Consider the following 26167-nt stretch of genomic DNA (forward strand, 5'->3'; position numbering starts at 1 on the left):
CTCAGCTGGTAAAGAATCTGCCTGCAACGCAGGAGACCTGGGTTTGATCCCTGGGTTGGGAAGATCCCCTGGAGAAGGCAAAGGCTACCCACTCCAGTATTCTGGCCTGGAGAATTCCATGGACTGTATAGTCCATGGGGTTGCAAAGAGTCAGACACGACTGAGTGACTTTCATTTCACTTTACTTCCAGAATGAAATCCAGGAATGATTCTAGACTACTGCAGAATCTTGGGTGGCCCTCAGTGTTATCTTACACCCGATCATTCTTAGAAATATTTCCCATCACAACAAGATGTCATTCGAGGAGTTTTCAATAAACAAAGTTTTCTAAAATATAGTCTGCAAAGATCTTCTGGATCCTGTCTTCTCCAAAGTCCCATCATTTCCCATCTCATATGAGACATCTTGTGATTTTTAAAATTAAAATCTGTCAAACAGAATACATGAACTTTGTAAATGAACAATCTTCTTCTAGAACCATGTTGCTGTGTTCGCCTTCTTGCTAAGATTTGAGATGTTGGAATTGTTGTCTAAGACTTCACCTCCTTTATCCTTCATTTGTAGGCCATTTTGGAAACCTACAAGACCGTCTCTTTAAGCTCATTCCATGACTGTGTATTACACACAACCTAAGCAGATTCCTCACACAATGGCTTGAACCATTGTCTGTACCATTGTTTTAATATGGTCCATTCACTGCATCATAGGCTAAGGATCCCTTTGGATTTATCTCAATGTTTTCTTCCCTGGCCAGTCACCTAATCACCTGAAGTCCAGTGAGTCTGTTTGGTCTCTTGCAAACATTTCAGCTTCTCATTTGATTTTTAGTCTCAAACATCCAAGCTTTAATGAAAAAAGACCATTTGGCTACAGATATTCTCCTTCTTCTAAAAAAATCAGAACCCTTTAATAATACAAAGCACTGTCTTTTTTCTAGGAAACAATAAACTGTGATTTTGAGATGCTTTGTGATGATAATATTTTGTTGTATTTGATTTTGTTTAGTTTTTAACATGCCTTTTTTATATATAATTTTTTATGTGAGTTACTTTTTAAAATGGACCTTGCTAGCTCTGAACATTTTCTTTAAACTACAGTGTAGTGTTTGGTTCATAGCTACTAGGGATAGATTAATTAGTGCCGCTGATGAGCCAACAAAATTGAGACCCTCTGGTGTGTTTGTTGCAGTGATTTTTTGAGCAATTTTTTTTTACACATTAAATGTATTTGTTAGGAGAATAAATATAAAAAGACACACATGCACACACACACTGGAAGCCAGCTATAACCAGGTTAATGACAAATTTATGTTAATAGCCATTGTATGCGGTTAATTATGGAGTGGGTCAAAGCAACAGTCAAGAGTAAAAGGAAAAAAAAAGATTATAATCCTGGAACTCTAGTATTAAGTCATTCAGAGAAAGTTCAGTTCAGTTCAGTTCTGTCTCTCAGTCGTGTCCGAATCTGCAACCCCATGAATCACAGCACGCCAGGCTTCCCTGTCCATCACCAACTCCCGGAGTTTACCCAAACTCATGTCAGAGAAAGTTAGTAGAAGCTAAAAACATGTAATCAGCATGTTTTCTTAAGTCCATTTAGATGTATCTAGATGTGTATGTCGTTGGAATAGATGCATGCTTGTATAGGCCATTGACCATTATCTGTTTACTGAAGCAATATAAAAATAAAGAAATACAGTCTTTTCATCACAAAGTTCTTATGTTCCCTGGAGGGACAACTTGTTTAGTTTTAAGTATCAGAAATCTCCATGCCTACAAATACATATTACCATGTATCACATTTGCTAAAGATGTACTGGGGCTTCCCTGGTGGCTCAGACAGTAAAGAATCTGCATGCAATGCAGCAGACCTGGGTTCGATCTCTGGATCAGGAAAATCCCCTGGAGAAACTGTTGAACATATTTAATTTTTTTTGAATAAGATGTACAAGGATATAAATTTTATTCCCCGTAAAGAATCTGCATGCAATGCAGCAGACCTGGGTTCGATCTCTGGATCAGGAAAATCCCCTGGAGAAACTGTTGAACATATTTAATTTTTTTTGAATAAGATGTACAAGGATATAAATTTTATTCCCCTTACATTAATGTATGTTATTTAGATTGTAATTTTTTTAGAAGCAAGATGAGTATAACCTACATTTCCACTCGTTTTTCTTGAAGAGGATAGAATCATATTGAGAAGACAAAGTCTTATTACTATATTAGTATGTGCTCAGGTTACATGCATCCCTCTTAGTGTAGGTTAATCTTTAGGGGGCAATTATGGTACCATTTAAAAAAAATTCACAATGGTAACTTATATGGTACCTCAGAGAGACAGAGATACAGCACAATTAATGACTCCCAAAGGTATCTTACCTGATTTCAGTATCGACTTCATAAATGTGAAATCATTGCTGTTATCCCTGTTGGAAGCACTTTCAATTCATGGAACAGACCTGTGCCTCCAAGAATAACATGGTACTATTCTCAAGTCGTATCACTTTTCTTGCAAGCTAACTTCTTGATACGATAGAAAAAAGTCAGCATTTGTAAAAGTCAGCCACTTAGACCAAATGTAACTCTGTCTCCTACATGTGAGTGCCACATCAGTTCGGTGAGAAATGAGTCAGTATTAGCTGACACACAAACACCTGCCGTGAACCTTTGATGGCTCACTCAACCACACACAAAGGTTTGGGGTTAAGAGGGAAAAGCCTATGTTCTAAATTACTTTGGTGCTAGGGCAGGATTTCTGTTCCTATTCAACTCTTAAATTTGTAACAACTGCTTGCAGACCATCATGCAGCAAAAGTAGTGGATCATTAGAATCAAACTGTTCTTTTTTTCCAGTGAAATTAACAAAATTGAAGGATATTTGTTGAAATCTACTAAGTACTTAGAAATCTGGCTGGACTATGGTGCATATCATAATGGATTTTGCATATATACCTTGGGAGGCCATCTGAAACTTTTCCTTTGTTAAAAAGTGAAGATAAATAATTTAATTAAACCAGAAGATCATTTTTATACAATATTACATTATGTCCAAGAAAAATTATTTTCAGTGAACTTGAATCTGGGGAAGGAGAAGGAAAGATGATTCAAAGACATGTAGGCATTTTCATCATCAAATCACAATTAAAACTATTGAGATATTTGCCATAAGTATTATTACAAAATAAACACTTTGGGGACATTTTTAACACAGTCCTAACAACAGTGTTTCCTATGACCAACTTCATTCTCATAAAGCCAAGCTACGTGCATTTATCTCTTTAAGCTTAGCTGAAGACCAAATAAATCTAATTGTTACCGGTGGCAAAAAGCATCAGCTCAGTGGACACCCCTGATGCATCAAAAAACAATACCCAGTGTGCTTGGAAAAGACCCTGATGCTGGGAAAGATTGAGGGCAGGAGGAAAAGTGGGCAAAAGAGGGTGAGATGGTTGGATGGCATCCCTGACTCAATGGACATGAGTTGGAGCAAACGCCAGGAGGTAGTGAAGGACAGGGAAGCCTCGTGTGCTGCAGTCCATGGGGTCGCAAAGGGTCAGAAAGGACTTGGAGACTGAACAACAAAGGGTGTACTATTTTTTTCCTCAGTGGTGACAACATTGGGTTTATTCTGCAGTGATTTGGCCTAAGCTCCCTGGAACTAGTGTTGATATCATTTCTTGAACATTTATCCTCAGTGACATAATTGTTACTTTGTATATAATCAGTATGCCAAGCATTATATGACTGGGAAGCGGCTGTCTGAAAAGTGATGTGCCGTAATGAAGGTACGCCTTCTGGAGATAATTTTGGCTGCTTATCAGAGCAGGAGCAGCTGTATTTTGGACTCAGAGTTTCCACTTAATACACCATGAAAAAGCAACAAGTGCTCCACCAGAAAATTGTATTTTGTTGAAAGAACTAAAGCAAAATGAGCTGCAGTTCTATACCAAGGAATATTAAAACACTGGGGGGAGAAACTAACTTGGGAGTGTATTTTTTTCAGTGTTCTGAGTCACTTTTTTTTTAAAGTTTGTATTTAGTGTATATTGCCTCAGAATAAAAATATTTTTGGAATCCTTATCAGTCAGAAAAATGTCTTCAATCAAAATTAGTTGGAGTCTGGAGCTAAAATAACTCCATTGGGCTCATTTGTGGAATGGCTGTGGAGGCTTTATTTTTACAAGCAAATGGCAAATGCCTGCTCCAATGTATCGCTGATACAAATTAAGTGTATACTCTATTTCATAAATGAAGGGAGAGTTATTGGAAACACTCTTTCCCTGATCACTAAAAACTGATTGCCATCAAAGAAGGGCCTGATTACTAACCACCAGCTTAGTGTTTAGCTGGAACATCTGGCCGCCTCAGAGGGGGAAATTTGCTGAGCTTAAAAAATGTTTATTCCAACTTTCAACTCATGCATGTATAGAACACAGATGAGGAATCATCTGATGTCCTTCAGATTTCTGTTGCTAAACAAATGTAACTCATCTTCAAGGGAAAATATAGTAAACTCCTTTCCTCACTGATTTAGCTTCTTAAGCTCTTGGGTAACAAGAACTAGAGAAGAATAAAGAGCATAAGAAAACAAAGAGTGATTTGAGCCCTTAAAAATATAGCACAGGGAAATTCACTTAATGCACTGTGGTGACCTGAATGGGAAGGAAATGCGAGCAAGAGGGGATATATGTCTGTGTGGCTGATACACTTTGATGTACAGCAGAAACTAACTGCACTATAAAGCGGCTGTACTCAAAAATTAATTTAAAAAACAGGTATCTGAAGGATAGTTTTAATGTTTCTTCATATGCAGTTTGATCTAGGTGGACGCTGGCAATTCTATGTATTTTATAATAATTTTATTTATTTTGGCTGTGCTGGATCTTTGTCACTGCTCAGGCCTTTCTCAAGTTGCGGTGAGTGGGAGCTAGTCTCTAGTTGCTGTGTGTGGGCTTCTCATTTCGGTGGTTTCTCCTGTTGCAGAGCGCGGGCTCTAGGGAACAGGGACTCAGTAGTTGCGGCTCCTGGGCTGTAGAGCACAGGCTCAATAGTAGGGGCCCACAGGTTTGGTTGCTTTGTGGCATGTGGGATCCCCCCCGGACCAGGGATCAAACTCATGTCTCCTGCTTTGGCAAGGGGATTCTTTACCACTGACCCACCAGGGAAGTCCAGTTTTTGTTACTTTAATTCATCTCATGGTGTTGAGTGAATGCCTTGTCCACTGCACAAAGCTGAGTGCTCGGTGGAGACCATGACCTCAGGACCCACCAGTGCCTTGACTGCAAGACTGTTACTTGACATGTGCCCTGTCCATGGCCAGCACTGGTCTTCCCACCCCTAGGGTTTGGATTACTATTACTAACCTGCAAAACAATTGACTCTGCTTAAGTGTCATTTTCCCTGTGAATCCTTCCTTAACCATTTAAGATTAGGTCCTTAGAGCCATTAAGTTTATCCATTCCTTAGCATGTAGAGGTGGCATCATGATTTCTTGTTCATTTACCAATCCTCCATCCCCAAGCCTATGCACCTGATTCACTGACTGTGTTTTCATTCACCATTGTATTCCAGGCGCTAGAATTAAGCCTGACACATACCAGCTACTAAGTAAATGTTGCTGATGGAATGAATGAATGAATGAATCAGATACCTCCTCTCTCCTCAGTGCACTTTAACTCTAGGGAACAGGACATGTGTTGCAAAAATGGTAATGAGGCAAAACAGAGGAAGGGACATGCTGAAAGAGTGATTCAATAAAAGGAGTGGTTATGGGAAATTTCTTTCAAAACAGGATGCTCTTACCAGATTCCAACCAGGCAGCTTCATACCTTACTTTTTTCACTACAATAGTGGTATTTAAGCCCTTAATTCTAAAAATATAGTAACTAGCTAAAATTAGCCTGGATTTAATGCTCTGGGTCAACTTAAAGTGACATGTGAACATCGGCAAAAAAAAAAAAAAATGTTTCTAAGTTCTATAAATCTCGCTGGGAATTTTTCATTGGCTCATCTCATTAACAATCTTTTTCTCAGGGATAAGGTTTTCTAAGTCAATATTTTTCTAACAGCATGCCCTTTTGTCTTCCACTAAATATGGTAATCTTTGTTTCTTCAGTGATCATGTGAGAACAGAAAGAAAATTTCTTCTCAGAGAAGACAGAGCAGAGTAGTATATATTTCTGGCCAAAGGTTATCAGAGTTTAATAGTAGGAAGGAATGTACACGTCTGTAAACAGAACGTACTGTGCTTTCTGAGGTTAACACCATTTGTTTAGTCTTGTTAAATAGCTGGTAAAATAATCCAGGTTGTAGAGAAACACAAACTGTAGTGACTGCTGCACATGGCAGATTAGGGACCCCAGAATGTCACAAAGGTTTCTGGGAGGAGAGATGTTCAGAGTCAGGTAGGACCCCTCCACCTCCCTGCTGCTTCTTGGTCCCTTGCCTACCAGCTGTTTTTTCCTCTCAGTCACCTTCACTTGATATCCGCTTGCCCACCAATTTCTCCAACCTCACCCCTTCCATATATTTTGTGTGTGTGTATGTAACAAAGTTTTATTAAAGTATAAAGGAGATAGAGAAACCTTCTGACATAGGTATCAGGAGGCAGAAAGAGTACCCCCCTGCTAGTCTTCAGCTGGATGTTATATAGTCACTAGCAGTCTGTTAATTAACATTTTTCTCTTGTATTCTGCACTTGCTTTTTTTTTTTTTTTCCAGGCTAGAATCATTGTCTTGGTCTCTACACTGACTTTGTTCAGGCTTGTGCTAAGTCACTTCAGTCATGTCTGACTCTTTGTGGACTCTGTGGACTCTAGTCCACCAGGATCCTCTGTCCATGGAATTTCCCAGGCAAGAGTACTGGAGTGGGTTGCCATTTTTTTGTCCAGCAAATCTTCCCAACCCAGGGATTGAACCCTGGTCTCTTACATTGCAGGCAGATTCTTTAGAGCTGAGCTCCCCAGGGAAGCCCTGTCTAGGCTTAACACAGACAATTTTTAAATAGGAAACCAGGTGAAATTCAGGAAACCAAAATATATTGATTTTTCTTAATTTAAGACATTAGCAACCAGGACATTATCAACATAAACACACATACTCACATACATTCTCACATTCATTCCCTAGCTTCTGTCATGAGTTAAAGGAATCCAAAAAGGCAGTGCTCATGAAGGTTTCTTTACATCACTTATTGTCTGTTCTCTGAACACAGACTGGACATTGTCAGCAATCTCGAGCTGCAGCAAAGAAATGTTGCAAATTACCTTTATTTTCTATTTCTAATGATCTGGCATTAGAAAGACTTTGTGCTCTCCAGAAATTAACTTGGATCTTTTCTGAGCTCAGTGAGCATTGTGGCAGGGGGTGGTGGGGGGAAACTATCTTGAAGGACCCCAAAAGGGACCCTAGGCAGCATTGCCCTTGCTTTCATGCTATAGTTATGTTAGGTGTGGTTTGGCACCTCCACCAGATGGAAATTAAGTCACTTTTTTCCACCATTAGCATGACATGGGAAACGTAGTACAACCAAAAATGCTTAGCCTCTATCCTAGACTTTCAGGAGCTTAGATTTTTGAATATACTAGACAAGTAGCTGAAAACAACTTAGTTTTGGCAGTAGGGAATGGTTGATCATTCTGAGGAATATCCCACACTGTATACTAAATCCAAGACAGACCTTTGCAAACTGGAACAGTTGGTCACCTTATTTATTGGCAAAGACCAGAACCAAAACAAAGTCCATCTACTTTCTGTCTTTGAATCCTAATTGTTCTTTAAACACCCTACACTTGGGTGCCTGGATTTATCCCCAGGTTTTCTATCTTGTTCCACTGGTCTATATTTTGTTTTTGTGCCAGTACCATACAGTCTTGATGACTGTAGTTTTGTAATATAGTCTAAAGTCAGGAAGGTTGATTCCTCCATTTCCATTCTTTTCTCTCAAGATTGCTTTGACTATTTGGGATCTTCTGTGTTTCCATACAAATTGTGAAATTATTTATTCTATTTCTGTAAAAAATACTGTTGGTAGTTTGATAAGGATTGCATTGAATGCATTGAAATATATATATTAAAATAGGCAGTCAGTGGGAGTTTGATGTATGATGAAGGGAACCCAAAGCTGTTGCTCTGTGACAACCTGGAGGGATGGGATGGGGAGGGAAGAGGGAGGGGTCACATGTATGCCTATGGCTGATTCATGCTGATGTATGGAGAGGCCATCACAATATTATAAAGTATTTATCCTCCAATTAAAATATATAAATATTTTTTTTAAAAAAACTGCATCTGTATGGATATAAAATAAATAGATATATTACTTGCCTTTTTGATTATTCAGATATGCTTCAATTATGCCATGGGTAAAGACAAATAACAGCAGCCATCTTGGAACATTAACTTTAGAATTACATGAAATAAAATAGGTAAAGCACTTAATATAGTGCCTAATACTAAGTGGTCAATAAATATTAGCATTAATTCACTTTCTGTACGCCCACAGGTATTTCCTTCTTGGCTTCTTGAGATACTAATCTTTAGTAAAGGAGATTTTTCACTGGGCTACTAAGCTGGCAACTGGTCTGTTACATGCCATTATTTCTTTGAGCTGAGACATTAAATACCATATCCTCCAACCCATTTGCTAGTGTGCTAAGGGAATTTGTTCTCTCTGCATTCCGAGGGTCTGCTCCTGGAGAAATGGGCCAGTTCAGCAGTTTTGTAGAGGCTTAGAGGTGGAGAAGGCAATGGCACCCCACTCCAGTGCTCTTGCCTGGAAAATCCCATGGACAGAGGAGCCTGGTAGGCTGCAGTCCATAGGGTGGCTAAGAGTCGGACATGATTGAGCAACTTCACTTTCACTTTTCACTTTCATGCATTGGAGAAGGAAATGGGAACCCACTCCAGTGTTCTTGCCTGGAGAATCCCAGGGACGAGGGAGCCTGGTGGGCTGCTGTCTATGGGGTTGCACAGAGTCAGACACGACTGAAGTGACTTAGCAGCAGCAGCAGAGATGCTACCCAGCAAGACACACATAGAAGCCAGGACTGCAGTGATGGCTTTTGAGAAAGCAAACAGCTTTACTCTTAGGTCCACCAGAAAGGAGACCAGAGACAAGGTTCAAATCAGTTTCCTCTATCCAGGGTTTCAGGTGAAATTTAAGGAGTTAAGGGGAAAATCAAAGTTGGAAGCTGATTGGCTAGTCTCAAATCAGTTCATACAAGCTACTGGTGTTACCGGAAGCCAGGTTCTCCTTATGGATGGGCTTTTCGCTTTGTCCAGCACGCTAGTGGTGATGTTTCTATTCTCTGAGTTCCGTAGACTGAAGATTTTTGGTCCTGGGGTCCTCCTGGAGACATGCTTTCTGTTGTGTGTTTGCACAGTGCTGTCTTTGAAAATTAGCCCTAGTTTCTTGATTGATCAGCCACCTGTTTGAGAAGGCAACCAGGTTAAGATGGTGCTATTTCAATTTACCCGCCCCCCTTTTTCCACAACTTGACCTTAGAAGATCCTGAAGACATTCTTCAAAAAGTAAGAGCAGATGTTTGAGATGAAGAGGGGCCAGGAGGAGAGCACTTTGGTGATGGTGCTGAAGGCCGTGGCTGTCTCAGGCCTTGGGCAGAAGGTATTCAACCTGGATATTGCTTAGGCACGTCGATTCATGCTTGTGTGATCACTTCTGTGGAGGTAAAATGTTTTGGCCATCTCCCAAGAAGGTAAGGGCTTCCCTGGTGGCTCAGTGGTAAATAATGAGCAGAAGACATGGGTTCAATCCCTGGATGGGAAGGAAGGAAATGACAACCCACTCCAGTATTTTTGCCTGGAGAATCCCATGGACAGAGGAGTCTGATGGGCCACAGTCATTGGGTTGGCGAAGGAGTCGGACACGACTTAGCTACTCAGCAACAATAACAACAGTAAGAGCAACAGGAAGGATAATCCTAATCACAGAAACAAATGAGGGCCTGAGTGTTTCAAGCTGTATTCTCCTGACTTCCTCTCTCAAATTTAGCTGAGTCTCAGCCCCCTCAGTTTGCTTTCTTCAAGATGACCTTTTCACGCTCCTCCTCATCAAGTATGTTTTTCAAGGCAGTGAGACGGAGCCTGGACTCTCCTAGGCCCCTCTGCAATAAGCGCCTGCCCTCATCACGTGGGAGGAAACTGTTGGAACCTCCGACCAAACTGGGTACAGCCTTGAAACTGCTGGCATGGATCCCTTGCAGCCAGGTAGCGTGCATGGCTTTCAGGGTTCCCTAAGTGAACCCTCACATCCAAGCTGGTCATAGTCGACTGTTCTTTTTCCTCAGTGGCTTCTCCATAGAATACTTATAGCCAAGTTGTGGACAGTTCATATGGCATTTTCTTACTTCTTTCCAGAAACCTAACTAGGAGATGAAATTTGTCTCTGAATCCTAAGGCTCTTGCTTTCTCTTTTATGCCTCTTGAGGCTGTTTGAATTCTCTGCTTTTTGGGGGCAGTAGGGGGAGAGGGGGTGGAGGTATTGGTGAGGGAAAGCCATTTTCTAGAGATTTGTAATCTACACTGTTCTCAGCTCTTGGGTTTGAAACCTAAATATTGACTATGCTTCTGACTGGAGGGCTGCTTGCTCACGAGCTGTCTCCAAACATCCATCCTCAGAGGGACTGTCTAACCCCTCAGAACACCAGCTCTAAGGTGGAGAGAAGTTGGGTGGGACAGGGGAGCAGCTGCTATTGTACTCAGGAACTCTGTATAAAGGAACAAGGCATGCTCGGAGCCACAGATTGGCAAACCCTAGTGCTCGCTTTTCTCTTTCATGATCTTAAGGGTTTTCCAGGTGTAGCCGAGCTTCTGCCTCCCACAGACCTGAGGTTTCTGAGAAGACTGGTTGGCATCAGGTTGGCATCAGGCCAATCCGTGAAGGCTGGAAAGAGGCAGCAGAAATCCTCTAAAGGCAGTGGTTACAGGCTCTTCCATGGTTCTGCTGGCTAAGAAGTAAGCTATCTTGAGCCCTACATAGAGGAAACCCAGTCAGCCAACTGCAAAGCTCAGACTCCACTAAGGGCTTGCTTTTCTTCAGGGGAGGGACTCCCAGATGAGGAACTCTTGGCTGCCCTTTCCTCACTGCGGGTACCACCTTTCCTCAGGTCAAGAGTGGACAAGTACAAGTAACGGGTTCACAAGGTGTGACCCTGATTAGGTTTTTTATGTTACTTTTCTGAATAAGGATTTAAAGGAAAGATGGAAAACTATGGTTCAGAAGGAGAACCTTCAGAAAAGCCCATCTTGCCTGAGTCAGAGCCTAACAGTGGTCTCAACTTACTGCAATTTGCTCCTCCTTCAGTCCCTCCTGAGGTCCTCTGCCTTACGAAGGGGAGTCCTTGCCCAGGCTCCTCTGCCCACCATCCTCCTCTGGCCTCCTCTAGCCCTTGCTTCTCCACACTCTTCATAGCAGGAGTGGGATTCTATCTGCCTTGTTTCTGGGTTTTTCTGTGGAGTCTGATGATTTCTTTTTCCGTAGATATCTGTTCAGAGATCCAACAACCACTATTTGAAATTTGCTTGCCCAAGTCAGCTTTCCAACTTCTTAAGTTTTCTCAGCACTGCACCTTAAGGTTCTTAGTAGACAAAGACCCACTTCTACTGGAAAATAAATCCTTTATGCCCACATACTTTCTTGGTCAAATAAGGTTACAGTCTTATTTGACACTTACTTAAACAGCTCTCATCGTGAGCATGGTTTACAGTTTGCTGACTAATTAAAACACAAAACAAAGCACAACTCTCTAGGTAGAAAAGGAGATACCTTGTAACCTCATTAAAGTACTCTTTGTCATCTTTTCCTCCCAGGCTTTGAAACTCATTTTTATTTTCAAACACTAACATCTTTGTTTATCACCAAGGTCTTTTGTACTAAACATAATAGTAACATATATCAAAGGACTGTTGGCATTGCCCCTGCCCAGGATAACCAAACATGTAATCTATAAATACAAGTTGTTTTCGTCTCTTCGATAGAAATGAAGCAGCCTACAAGGTCATAAAGTAAGTCAGGGAGCTGACTGGAAACACAACCCAAGACGACTGACCCCCAGGTCTGTTCATTGCACTAAATCACGCTTCCTTCCTCAGTGAAAAACTTCCCACAGCAGGAAGAACCAGAGAGCTAGCCTCTAAATTATACATGACTCTTTGCCTCATTTTCCCTTCATGGCTAATTGAAGATGCGGGGCAGTGCTACTTTTTGGCGTTGTCTCCCGTATCATCTCATTGTCTCACAAGTGACAGGGAGTATCTGCTGCAATTTGGCTTCATTAAAGGCCAGACAGAAGTCTGTGGGCTTTGAAGAGTCTCAGGATGACAGGTTTGGTGTCTTGGTTCACACTTAGGCATGCGGTTCATTGTTTGTTTGTTTGTTTTTTTACCCTTTAGACTAAAACTGAGAAAGTGAAAGTTGCAAAGTCATGTCTGACTCTTTGCAACCCCATGGACTATACAGTCCATGGAATTTTCCAGGCCAGAATATTAGAGTAGGTAGCCTTTCCCTTCTCCAGGGGATCATCCCAACCCAGGGATTAAACCCAAGTCTCCTGTGTGGCAAGCAGATTCTTTACCAGCTGAGTCACAAGGGAAGCCCAAGAATACTGGAGTGGGTAGCCTATCCCTTCTCCAGCAGATCTTCCCAACCCAGTGATTGTACCGGGGTCTCCTGCATTGCAGGCAGATTGTTTACCAACTGAGCTATCAAAATGCATAACTTTTAAAGGTCAACTACATGAGGTGTTTAGTTGATAGGATAGGAATATGGGTTGCTGAAGAAAAATCATCAAAATATTCAACTACCAAATAAGGAAAATGTAAAAGTTCCCAATCCTGATGAATGTTAAGCATGTGAGGCATCATACTTGGATTAGGGCTGACAATAGAAGTTCAGAGTTTCTTGCAGCCTGTTTAGTCTGAAAAAGATTAGGACTCTGGAGAGAGAGTGGAACCAAGTTGCCAAAACCACCGTTCTGCATGATCACTCACAAGTGATATTGTGGAGAGAGAATTCATACCACATCTCACAGTGTGCTTTTGGGTATTATCTTCATTGCATGTCCTTGTTCAGTGGTCTTTGAGACCTAAGTACCAAAGCTATTGCTGGAATATCACTAATAATAATAATAATAATAAGTAATGGTGTCAACTAATGCTCTATAACTGTAAGGTGAGTCCTTAGTTCTGTGTCCTTTTTTTTTTGTTCTTTACAAAGATACTGGTATTGCTTACGTTTTGGGCTTTCTCAATGTGTTCAAATTTGCAACAGCACAAGCCTATACCTCCTGCTTGTTCCATTCTGTCTGGTGTATAGTGTAGTATTTGGCTTAATATGAAATCTGCACGGATAGAAATGAAGGATTTCAGTGGGAAGGCCTGACCTAGTACATCTGGTGGTGGGCAGCGAGGCACCATTTGAGAGCAGAGTGGAGTAAGGAGAGGTGTGTTTGGGGAATATTATAAAGGCAGTATGTACAGAAGGAAGACAAACAAGAAGAAAGAAGCTTGGGTAGACAGTCCTGTAACAATAATGGAATTTCAGGATGTCAGTCCTGCCCTGGCTTTGCCAGTCACGTCCTGCTCTTCACTCTTCAGGTGGGGACCCATCTCCTAAGCAGCAGAGGGGCACAGACCCCCTACCACAGCATCGTACTGAGGGGTTGTATGATCCCACCCAGAAGCTGGAGTTCTTTTGACAGCCTCCTCCATCCTTTTTTTTATTAGAATCTGCTGTCTTTAGGAATGACTAGAGTGCTAGGAAAAGGAGTCATGTCAAATATCAGAATCACTGCTTCCGTGGTGAGACATTTTCCCTTTAATATCTTCCGTGATAGGGGATTCCCTGATGGTCCAGTGGTTAGGACTTGGTACTTTCACTGCCAGGAACCTAGGTTCAATTCCTGATCAGGGAACCAAGATCCCACAAGCCACACAGCATAGCCAATTAATAATAATAATATCTTCCATGACAGGACACTGTGTATCATTACAAATAAAGCACTTTTGCACAGAATTTAGCTAATAAATAATAAGAGAGGTAGAGAATAAGACATGAAGATAGTTTTAGAGTATTAAAATGTCACTCTCACTTGTATATTTATTGAGCCTATGTATACAGTCCAACTACTTTATTTAGCTTCTATACTGCAAGAAATAGTTTCAAAATAGCCATTCATATTCCTGTGTCTCACTTACTGCTGTCTGTCTACAGAGATTCCCTGCACTCACCTCTCTGCCAAACTTCTTGGCTAATCAGAAGTTGGAGCAGCCTTCTCTTTCATGGTTTTCTCATCCTAGTCAGTCTCAATCTATGTCCTTTGATTAGTAAAAGTGAAAAAATGAAAGTGTTAGTCACTCAGCCATGTCTGACTCTTTGCAACTCCAGAGACTGTACCTGCCAGGCTCTTCTGTCCATGGAATTCTCCAGGCAAGAATACTGGAGAGGGTAGCCATTCTCTTCTCCTGGGGATCTTCCTAACCCAGGGATCAAACCCATATCTCCTGCACTGCAAGCAAATTCTTAACCATCTGGGTCACCAGGAATCATCTGTGATTTCTGAAACCATTCCCTGTCCTGCTTTGCCTGCTAGGTATCTTCTCAGCGACTGCTGAGCACTGAGTATTAAAAGTCTGTCCTTAATCAGCTCTGATTGCCATTACAAGATACTAAGACTGGGTGATTTAACCAACAGCAATGTATCACTCACATTTCTGGAGGCTAGAAATCCAAAGTCAAGGTCACAGATTCAATTCCTGGCAAGTGTCCTTTTCCTAACTTGCAGATGGCCACCTTCTCACTGTGTCTTCACATAGAGAGATAATGAGCTACTCTCTCTTCCTCTTCTATAAAGTCACTCATCCCATGATGGTGGCCCCACCTTTGGGACTTCATCTAAACCTAATTACCTCCCAGTGGTCCTGCCTGCAAATACCATCACATTGGGGGTTAGGGCTTCAGCATATGAATTTGAGAGGACATACACATTCAATCCCTAACAACTGCCCTTGACCTTAGATTCATTACAAAAATGTAAGATGGAAAGTGTGGACGCTTCAAGGATTCTCTTTAGGCGGAGGTCCTGTGGCCATTCAGAGAGCTGCACCAACCTCTTTTTGCCATGTGACAGACAGCTCAGAGGCAGGGAGGTAAGTTCAAATCCAGGAGACCTAAGAGCCACTTTGGCTTAGATGCCTCCTGGCCCAGAGCAGCCAGTGTTTCTGACAGACCACTGGGCACAGCTGTCCTTGTATAAATCAAGGGGCAGAAGAGACAGAAAAGTCAAGACATTCAGGGACACCCCAAGCTGGGAAGACTATCCCAGACTTTTATAACTTATTTCTAGTTCTTCCCAGACTAGACTTAATTTGTCAATCTGGGTCATTTTTCCTGTAGATATTATTCCTAAGTAACATAGTATATATCAGGTGACCAGGGGAACAGAGTGCTAGTACATTCATTGAAGGTCAAGTTATCATGAAAAAGAAGAAAGGAGGGCTATTAACCCCTTCCCACTCTCCTAGACTATTGGTCACCTTGCCCTGTATCCACTTCTTGGAGCCATTCCTAAGAGCACTGGAACATTTAGGGAAGTTATCACAAAGTGTCTTATATTTTGAACTTGATTAGGAGATAAGTTATGCTAATATAATACACTTTTCTCCAACCTCTCCTTAGCATATTACTTTTACCAGAATCCCAGACACTAATGACACACTCAATGCTATAATTAGTAAAAGTCATGTATAATGCCTTAGTGATGGATTAACTTTTTCAGGAACTCTCTTTAATAATGCTGTACTCTGAGCAACATCCTAATGCATAAATTTTAAAAGTGATTACAGAGGTACACTCCTCATAATCAGACTTGGTTCATCAATAAGCATTTATTTAGAAGTCCCAGTGAATCATGGCCTGTTTGGGCTCTGGAAATTCATGGTGAAAAAGAAAGAGAATGTCCCTCCTTTAAGGACCTTGCACTTGACTGCAAGAGGACCATCAGTTCAGTTCAGTTCAGTTGCTCAGTCGTGTCCGACTCTTTGCAACCCCATGAATTGCAGCACACCAGGCCTCCCTGTCCATCAGCAACTCCCAGAGTTCACTAAAACTCACGTCCATTGAGTCGGTGATGCCATCCAGCCATCTCATCCTCTGTCGTCCCCTTTTCCTCCTGCCCCCAATCCCTTCCAGCATCAGAGTCTTTTTCAATGAGTCAACTCTTCACATGAGGTGGCCAAAGTACTGGAGTTTCAGCTTTAGCATCATTCCTTCCAAAGAACACCCAGGACTGATCTCCTTTAGAATGAATGGACTGGTTGGACCTCCTTGCAGTCCAAGGGACTCTCATCAACAGGTTTAAAAACTAAATACTTAATATAGTTTGTTACAATCAGGTAATACACTAAACCGAGGCACAGTGGGCAGTGAGGTTGGGGCCAGTGTGGTGGGGAGATAAAGAACAGCTGCTTTAACCAGAAAGATTAGGATCAGCAAAAGCCCCTGTGGGAGGAGAAGCCATCTAATGTAAGACAGGAAAGGTTGAGAAAGGGATAGCCATAGAAAGCCGGAGGGAGGAACATTCCAAGAGAAGAAACAAAGGTGAATGTTCAGAGAAAGGAAATACTTGATATCACAACAACTCAACAACAATAAACAACACAACAACACTAAAAAACACAGTACAAAATCACAACAGTAAACAATTATATACCTATTGCCAATAATTTGGGGCTCACTCTGTGCTTGGCACTGTGTTACATCGTTTCTCAAACCACTTAACAAGACTTCACATGTGCAGAAACTACAGCCTCCAGAAGTGAGTTACCTGCTGAAAGTCACATGGAGTTCAGATTTCATGTCTGAGATTTGAACCCAGGTCCAAAGTCTAAATTCGAACGCACTCTCCTCAACTTAAATCCTCAGTTTTCTAGAACCAGGTGGTTGTTGCTACCTTCTGGCCTCCTCTGCTTCTGAAATGCTGAGTGAGGCTACAAAAAAAAGATGATGCCAAGTGCGATCAGGGAGAAATGCAAAGCACATGTATCTGGCCAAGCAAGTATTACTTTGCAGTCTATTAGCTATGGTTAAATATTTAACACTTTTGAAAGCTCTGGGTTGATGACATTCTCAAATTGCCAGTTTCTATTTACTTTGGGGCAGACTGCAACATTGCTGTATTCAAGAACAGTCAGCCCAGCCTTGCTTTGCTAAAACTGAGTGGCTCGCTCTTAACACCCAAGGCAGAAGTTGGCGAACATTGTCTAAACAAACCAATTTCAACAGAATTTTAAAGTTACTAGAGATATATTGCTGTCAAAAAAAAATTCTCTGAAAAGTCACAAAATTCTGCAGTATGACTCATTATTTGCTCACTGTTGGTGTGGGAAAATAATTGGCTTTTTAAAATGAAGTGCTGCAGCCAGAAACAATAAACCCCCTTTACAAAACACAATCCAGTTTCATTTGCCTCTAAAACCTTTTATTTTCTACATTTTCACTGAGCACTGGCCTGGAGAAACAACCAAACCTCTTTTGACAGAGAAGTATTTAAAAAAGGAAACACAATGTAAGTAATCTCTCAAAGCATTATTTTAAAGAATTAGGGGATTGAATTTTATTTTATTAATAATATTAATAGTAGTCATCATTTGTGTATTGGACCCTCACTTTGTGCAGGCAGGGTTTGGAGCACTTTAAGGCCAACTCTGAAATAGACACTACAAACATCCATATCTTACAGATGAAATACATGAGAGCAGGACAGGTCAACCAACTCTCTTTTACTACCTCATTAAAGTTTCTTTAGAGAATGTGCATAGCATCTCTTTTGAGCCCCAGTGTCCCGAATATTGGGACAGAGAATTAATATCTGGATCTATTGGTCCATTTCTCTAATTGATCTTTCAAAGTATGTTCAATATATTCAGTGTACATTATTAAGACCAGCACACATTTGTAATTCTGCCCTTGGCTCCATTAAGAGCAAGTTTGGAAAACCCCAAACATGGTGGGCTGTTACTAAGTCAGTTGTGATGCTTGTGCCGTATATATGACATAAAAACCTTTTAATCATGCTCACTGTGTCCCTCTTAAACCATTAAACCCATCCCTTCCACTGCTGACTTTCAGAAATGTCAAGTGCTATGGAGATGAGTGGGATTTGGGCCATTCTTCACCAAAAAATGACCAATGGATAGGACAGTTATGTTAATATTATGATGAAGCACATTTGCTCATATAACCAACCCCTATCTTGTTTCTTTATCCATAATGATACCTATAATAATAAAGGCTAGGAATTAAACCCACATCTGGTTAAGTGGTCTTCCAAAAAAGATACATGTTTCATTTCCTTACTCTTCTGACCCCCGCCCAGTTGGTAGCTTTTAAGTTTAGCTTTCTAACTGGTACATGCTGTTATCATTGCACAGCCATGGGGAAAAGGATCCCACACGTGAGCTGGAATTTAGATGCTCAAACAAATGTCACTTTCCTCTCCCAAGCCCACTTTATTTGGAATGGAAAAATATTTTCTCCATTTCCCAGTGTTTATATTTCTTACATTCTGACACTTGCTTGTATTTCTTAACTCTTACATTATCTAAGATTGATACTTTCTACTAATATTAGATAAACCAAGCTAAGCCTTTCCATTTGCACAGATTACTCCCCGAAAGCAGGCAAATCACATTCTAGCCTTTTATTTGGGCATTCCTGTATGTTCTGACATGATGTCTTTGTTGTCAATGAGGTTTTTATTGTTTGCTTAACAAAATTATCTCATTAAGCGAATGGCTTTAGGGATTCATTTGCTTTTATTTCATTACTAGCTTGGGAAAAAGATATACAACTTTTGTTAGGGGAGTATGTCAAAAAATAGGATCTGTACCTATATGGAGATTATTTTTATAATCTATTTCCCTGTATAGTAATAAAATTATTTTATAGGTTTACATTAATACATTTAATTGCTGCCTTGAGAATTCCAAAGCTAATATGTGCAATGGTACTGCTAAGGCCCATTGCATTCTATATACGTAAATCATACTCATTCATATATCTTTTCTTATAAATCTAAATGGGTTTCGCTGGTGGCTCAGACAGTAAAGAATCTGCCTGCAATGCAGAGACCTGTGTTCGATCCCTGGGTTGGGAAGATCCCCTGGAGGAGGGCATGGCAAGCCACTCCAGTATTGCCTGGAGAATCCCTTGGACAGAGGAGCCTGGCAGGCTACAGACCTATTTGTGGTCACAAAGAGTCAGGACTAAGCACATATATTATTTATCTTTATCTACATCTATATATAGATTTATGTTTCTTAGGTTAGCTAAGAGTTGTCTGCCATCAAATATGGGTTACCATATTAAATAAAAACTACTTCAAATTAAAATATTTTAAGGGAAAAGCAAGTTATCAAGTCTACTAGACTTACATTTATAACACCAGAGGAACACTCAGTGTAAGTGAGATCTTGAAAGAAAAGTCAGAGGTGAGCTTTCTCAATGCTGGTAATTAATTCTTGCTTTGCATAGGCTAATTGAGGGCAGTCATCAAATACTGGATGTCATTTCATTTCCTAGCTGTCAATGGAACTACAATCTGCTTTCCCTGCTAAATCTGTTAACCCCTGTGCTTTTCTTTGCTGGTAGAGGCATGTTAAAGATAGAGGGGCACCAAGAGCTTTGTTGGGTTTCATGAATGTCAATATTTTCCTTCAAGTGAATTGAAAGTTGTTCCTTTGTCAGATTTTTCTTTTCCTAACATCTCTGTTAAGTTGTTAAGTTATACACACACACATACACAAACAGCAGTAAAGCAAAATATTGAAAAAAAATGGAGGACCAAAATGAAAAGAGTGAACTGGAGGGTATTTCTTAGATAGGCTGTCTTATGTTATAGAATAACTGGTGCCCCAGTGCATGCGAGTATATTAAATAATTCACTCAGCAAATGGTGAGTGTGTATGTACTAACTGATAAGCATTGGGCTAAGTATTGGAGAATCCCTTGAACTGCAAGGAGATCCAACCAGTCCATCCTAAAGGACATCAGTCCTTGGTGTTCATTGGAAGGACTGATGTTGAAGCTGAAACTCCAATACTTTGGGCACCTGATGTGAAGAGCTGACTCATTGGAGAACTCTGATGCTGGGAAAGATTGAAGGCAGGAGGAGAAGGGGATGAGAGAGGATGAGATGGTTAGATGGCATCACTGACTCAATGGACATGGGTTTGGGTGAACTCCGGGAGTTGGTGATGGACAGGGAGGCCTGGTGTGCTGCGGTTCTTGGGTCGCAAAGAGTCAGACACGACTAAGCGACTAAAATATTGGAGAAGTGAGAGGAAAGGCAACAAAAGCAGCTCAGAGACTATTGTTGAGGTTGGGGTAACATCAGTACACGTGCTTGGATGTGGCCCTTGGGCATCATGGGTAATTTTCTTGGGAACCTGCGAATCTGTCCTAGAACAAGAACAACTTCTGTCACTCTCTGCAGTTTCCTCTGCTAACTGTCCTCCATTTCTTAGCTCTTACCTCTGCCCAGAACAATCCCATTCCAAGCCAATGGCTTATTTGGCAATGATTGAGTCTACAGAGCCAAGTCTTCCCATGGGAAGATGTGCTTTGATGTGTGCTTTGAGTTTCTGGGTTGGCTGGATACATTTGCCTTGAAGTCCAGAGAGACTATGGCCATGTCTTACTCTATCAAATAACTCAAAGAACTGCAGCAAATCCAAGTTGAACAAATCACTTTTCTAAAAGACAATTGAGATAAACATTTCAGGGTTTTGTTTTGTTTTTTTCCCTTAAGTTCTTGATGATTTTGATCTCACTTATCTCACTCTATGTTTAGGCTTCGTATTTTACAGTTTTGTGTGTGTGTGTGTGTGTGTGTGTGTTTTGCAAATTTTATATTTACCTGCCAAATACAGTTTTCCATCTCATATTGTTTTCCATGCATAGTTTTGTATGTCCCTGGAGAAAAAGGACTGAGACTACCTCCTGGGAACCTGCTCAAAGCCAGTTGTTGTACCGTCACAGTGGAGGAATTGAATACATTGAGCTGAATGAAATCCCATGGATGGAGGAGCCTGGTAGGCTGCAGTCCATGAGGTTGCTAAGAGTCGGACACAACTGAGTGACTTCACTTTCACCTTTCACTTTCATGCATTGGAGAAGGAAATGGCAACCCACTCCAGTGTTCTTGCCTGGAGAATCCCAGGGATGGCGGAGCCTGGCGGGCTGCCTTCTATGGGGTCACACAGAGTTGGACATGACTTAGCAGCAGCAGCAGCAATCAAGGTTCATTACAGTTTTTATATTAGCAGAATAATTTATATTCAAAATAGCCTTTTTTTAACATGGGAAATAGATGGGGAAACAAGGGAAACAGTGTCAGACTTTATTTTGGGGGGCTCCAAAATCACTGCAGATGGTGATTGCAGCCATGAAATTAAAAGACGCTTACTCCTTGGAAGGAAAATTATGACCAACCTAGACAGCATATTAAAAAACAGAGACATAACTTTGCCAACAAAGGTCCATCTAGTCAAGGCTATGGTTTTTCCAGTAGTCATGTATGGATGTGAGAGTTGGACTGTGAAGAAAGCTGAGTGCCAAAGAATTGATGCTTTTGAACTGTGGTATTGGAGAAGACTCTTGAGAGTCCCTTGGACTGCAAGGAGATCCAACCAGTCCATCCTAAAGGAGACCAATCCTAGATGTTCATTGGAAGGACTGATGCTGAAGCTGAAACGCCAATACTTTGGCCACCTCATGCAAAGAGTTAACTCATTGGAAAAGACCCTGATGCTGGGAGGGATTGGGGGCAGGAGGAGAAGCAGACAACAGAGGATGAGATGGCTGGATGGCATCACCAATTCGATGGACATGAGTTTGGGTAAAGTCCGGGAGTTGGTGATGGACAGGGAGGCCTGGCGTGCTGTGATTCATAGGGTCGCAAAAAGTCAGACCCAACTGAGAGACTGAACTGAACTGAACTGAACACGCTCAATGACATTCTACATCGGGTTTGCTCCTTCAGGTGTTTCTAGTGTCTGTCGTTAAAAATTACTGATCCCATGTTCATCACTCATATTAACTCTGGAGACAATTTGGAAAAACAATACAAAGCCTCAAAGTATTCGTGTAGCAGTAGTGTATATCACTTGCCTGAGGTTGCATTCATGCAACTATGTAGTGGATAGAGCCCCTATGTTTCATAAAGTCCATTACAATATGATGAGATCCAGCTTCTGTGGTTCTGTTTCAGAGAGATGATTTTATTGTCCCCCAAACACCTAAATGGCTTAAGTTAATATAGTCTATGGTGTTTTGCCGCAGTGTTCCCTGTGTTCCTCTTTTTTGAGTGTGGTGGGAGCAATCCTTTATCCTTTTGCCAAACACAGATGAGGTGTTCCTTGCAACTGTGAATACAAAACTTGGAGATGGTTTCTTTCCCTGATTTCCCCAGGGCATCTTGCACTCACCTTAGAGCTCGATGTCAGAGAAACGACAAACTGTGTGGACTGATGAAAGGTGGGACTCTTCTACTCTATAGAGAAAGACACTTCTAGGCTTTTCTTCAGATTTTCCCAGTGTGTAGGTGTGATCTGCTGGATTGGAAAGGCTACACAAGTCTTTTCTGCTGGAATTTGTCATAAAGGGCTGCAAACAGGTTTGGTTTTTTTTTCCTTTATAAATCTAAGAATTACAGGTTATCTTCCAAAGAATAATACCTGGTACACATATAGAAGAGTACCAATATCAGGAGAAATAGGTAAGAATAAGGCAAAGGTTCTCCAATGGTGTTGTGTGTTTGTGTGTGTGTATATGTGTGTGTGTGTTAGTCTCTTGGTAGTGTCAACTCTTTGTGACCGCATAGACTGTAGCCCACCAGTCTCTATCCATGGAATTCTCCACACAAGAATACTGGAGTCGGTTGCCATCCCCTCTCCTCCAGGGGATCTGTCTGACCCAGAGATCTAACCCTGGTCTCCTGCATTGCAGGCAGACTCTTTACCATCTGAGCTACCAGGGAAGCCCAGTCCAATAGCATTGATTGGACATAAAGTCACTAAGAAGTAATTAAAAGGAAATTCAAGATTTAAAAAAATACATTAATTTTTTTTCTCAAAATGTGAAGAAAAGTTCTGTATCATCAACTTAAATGTGTGTATTTTCATTGTATATGTGTAGGGATATCAAACCTATTAAATTCTTTTGTCTTAAGACAAAAGAAAAACACAAAAAACATTTTTTCCAGAAAGGTGCATCACCATAGGCTGCTTATATAGTCAGTTACACCCCACCACATCAGATTCCATTGCTATTGTAAATAGTGAGCTCAGCCATCATTGTGAATTTATTTTTTCCAATCTCTCCGTATTTGAATGACCCCTGGCTTCGCTGAATTGTAAAACAAACAAACAAACAAAAAAAAAACAGCATATAAAACAACCCCTGAAGCCTTTTTTAAACTGGTACACAGCTTTCTTCATTATTAAACAGCTGGGCCTATAGCTATATGAAATTTTATTAAATTGACCTTAATGGCTTAGCACAAAAAAATAAATGTTTAAGTTGTAATTTTCAACCTTATCTAAGACCGCTCCTATTAAAGATTTGATATTGTGGATGTTTGAAGCAAGTCTTAGAGCAATTGAATAACCTACATTTTATCTGTATCTTTGAATCTTTATTTTGGAATCACCTTTATGTTTGTTATACTACTTCTTATTATCATAGTAAAAATTTATTAACACAAAATAACTGGATTTTGTTTGATATGCCAGAATTTTTATTTCTGTTTGATTGCAACCTTATCAACTAAAAGCTTGCAGTTTGATGACCTATGTGTGTGAAGCACTGTTATAGGCACAGCATAAAAATGTGCCCATAAAACAAACGAGCCTATTGTCAAGGGTTTTATAGGCTAAAAAAACATATAGTGATACTTTCTTCACTTGTTTCTTGTTTTTTTAATGAAAGACTTTCACACCTCTGAGGCCCTTGAGCATACAGAGGTAGAGAAATCTCCATTTTTGTAACACACCCCAGCTGAGTAGGCATTTTTCAGACCCCTTCCCCAAAACATGGAGTTATAGAGCCATCGATCTGCTTATGTTAACTTCTGACTAAAGCACATTCCTTTCAGCTTCTCTCTCAGATGTGGAAGTAAATTCCTAAAACTATGGTTTATTTTTTGTTCACTTGATCTGTTTCAGGATGACATTGCTAAACTCTTTTTCCTATCCCTACTCCTTTTTTATTCCTCTTGTCCCTAACAGAAGTGGCCCGTTTTCTGTGCCTATGCTTAAAGAGACATTCTCAAAAGCTGTTTTAAATTCATTCTGGTATGTCTTTGTAAACTGGAATTATAGTCAAATCAATATTTTTTCTATTGAAAAGGGTGGATGATTGTGTTATGATGCCTCAACCCAGATGCAAATAACCTTCATAGAGACATAGCTTGTGTCTGAATGATGCTTTTGAGGATGAGGGGAGGCCATTGAAAGTGCTAAGGCTATCTTTCAAGGAGGATGCCGATTTCATATAATAAATATATTGAATTTAAGTGAAAATGGCAAGGTACCTGGAAAAACCTGAGCAAAGGCACAGAATTATAACAGGGCATATGTGTTTAAGAATAGCAAGTAATCCAATTCTCTTGAGGAGAGGATTTTATAGGTGTTAACGAGGTGCCTTAACTAACAAGATGTCATTAATATCTAGGAGTAAAAGAGTGCATTTCACTAGAAAGCCAGTGGTTAGAATGTTAAACTTAAGATCCAAGGTGACAAATCTGGCAGCATCAAAAGACTAGAAACCAGGGAATCATTTTTGATTATCCAGACATAAGGGATAAGGGCCTGGATTAGAGTAGAGGGAAAGAAATATATCATAGGGAATGTGATAAATGGAGTAGAAAGAAGGATATAGTCTTTCAAACATTTTTTATAAGTTTTGAAAACGTATCACACCGGTTCTCAAAATCTGGCATGTGTAAGTATCATCTGGGGATTTGTTAAAATGGCTCATTGGTGTGGTACTGTTTCTCAAGTCCCAGGGTGGGACTTTGGAGTTGACATTTTAAGAGAATGACTCAATTGTTTCTGGCACAGGTGGTTCATAGATCACAATTTGAGAAGCACTAGCTTAATACGCGTTTGAGGCCGGAAAGAAAAGTCTACTGTACAAGTCTACAAGTCTACTGTACAAGTCTACAAGTTTACTGATTGTAAACTTTATTAACTAGACATTTGTTAATTTAATATTGTAGAGTAAATATAGGGGTATGTGTGCAAATGCTCAGCTGTGTCTGGCTCTTTGTGACCCCACAGACTGTAGCCAGGCTCCTCTGTCCATGGGATTTTTCAGGCAAGGATACTGGAGTGGGTTGCCACTTCCTACTCAAGGGATCTTCTTGTCCCAGGGATTGAACTTGTGTCTCCTGCATTGGCAGGAAGATTCTTTACCCCTGAGTCACCTGGGAAGTCCAAATACAGGAGACTCACGAATACATTTTGAAAAGGAAGATAGTGAAGGTAAACTCCACTGTTAAGATACATGAAAATGTGCTAACAGTGGTGGAAGTGTCTGGCAAACATGGCATTACTGTCCTACAGCTCCAGGGTAACTGCAGGCTGAGCATGTAGAGTCGGCGTCCGCTATTCAGAAGTTTCTGCCCAAACCATATGATTAGATGAAAGCTGATGAAAAGGAAGAAAAGTGCTGGAAACAAAAGAGTAGCAATCTCCCTAAAAGTGGAGAAAGGAGGAAAAAGATCAAGGGCAAAATACTCTAAACTGGAACTTTCCAACAACATCAGGACCCTCCTGTCCTGGGCAGCAAAGTTCAGGGAGGTTCACAACTCAGGCTAAACTCTTTTGTTTGTTTCTTATTTGAACACTCTGGGCTTTTTGATAAGTATAATATTTCACATCATTACAACAATTATCGTATTAAAATGGTACATTAAATAAGAAGAAAAGTAACTGATTGGCCATACGGGTATCTTTTGCAAGTGGTCATAATTACCGTATTCTCTCCCTGTTTTCACTACTGAAATGACATAAGCTATTAGGCACATAACACAGCTACTATACAATGTCAGCCACTGAGCTGTAAAATTTCATGCTGGAAAAAGAA

At 40.6% G+C, this 26167-nt stretch overlaps 1 protein-coding gene and 1 non-coding gene across 3 annotated transcripts in view; both read left to right on the forward strand.

Moving 5' to 3' along the window:
• Window positions 1–26167, forward strand: part of GPC6 (glypican 6) — a 1232201-nt gene that overhangs the window by 533339 nt on the left and 672695 nt on the right. The gene's annotated exons all lie outside the window — the stretch shown is intronic.
• On the forward strand, window positions 13862–13934 carry TRNAE-UUC (transfer RNA glutamic acid (anticodon UUC)). The gene has a single exon. It is a non-coding gene; the product is annotated as a tRNA-Glu (tRNA).

This window comes from Bos indicus, chromosome 12 (assembly GCF_029378745.1).
Source record: "Bos indicus isolate NIAB-ARS_2022 breed Sahiwal x Tharparkar chromosome 12, NIAB-ARS_B.indTharparkar_mat_pri_1.0, whole genome shotgun sequence".
Taxonomy (NCBI): Eukaryota; Metazoa; Chordata; class Mammalia; order Artiodactyla; family Bovidae; genus Bos; species Bos indicus.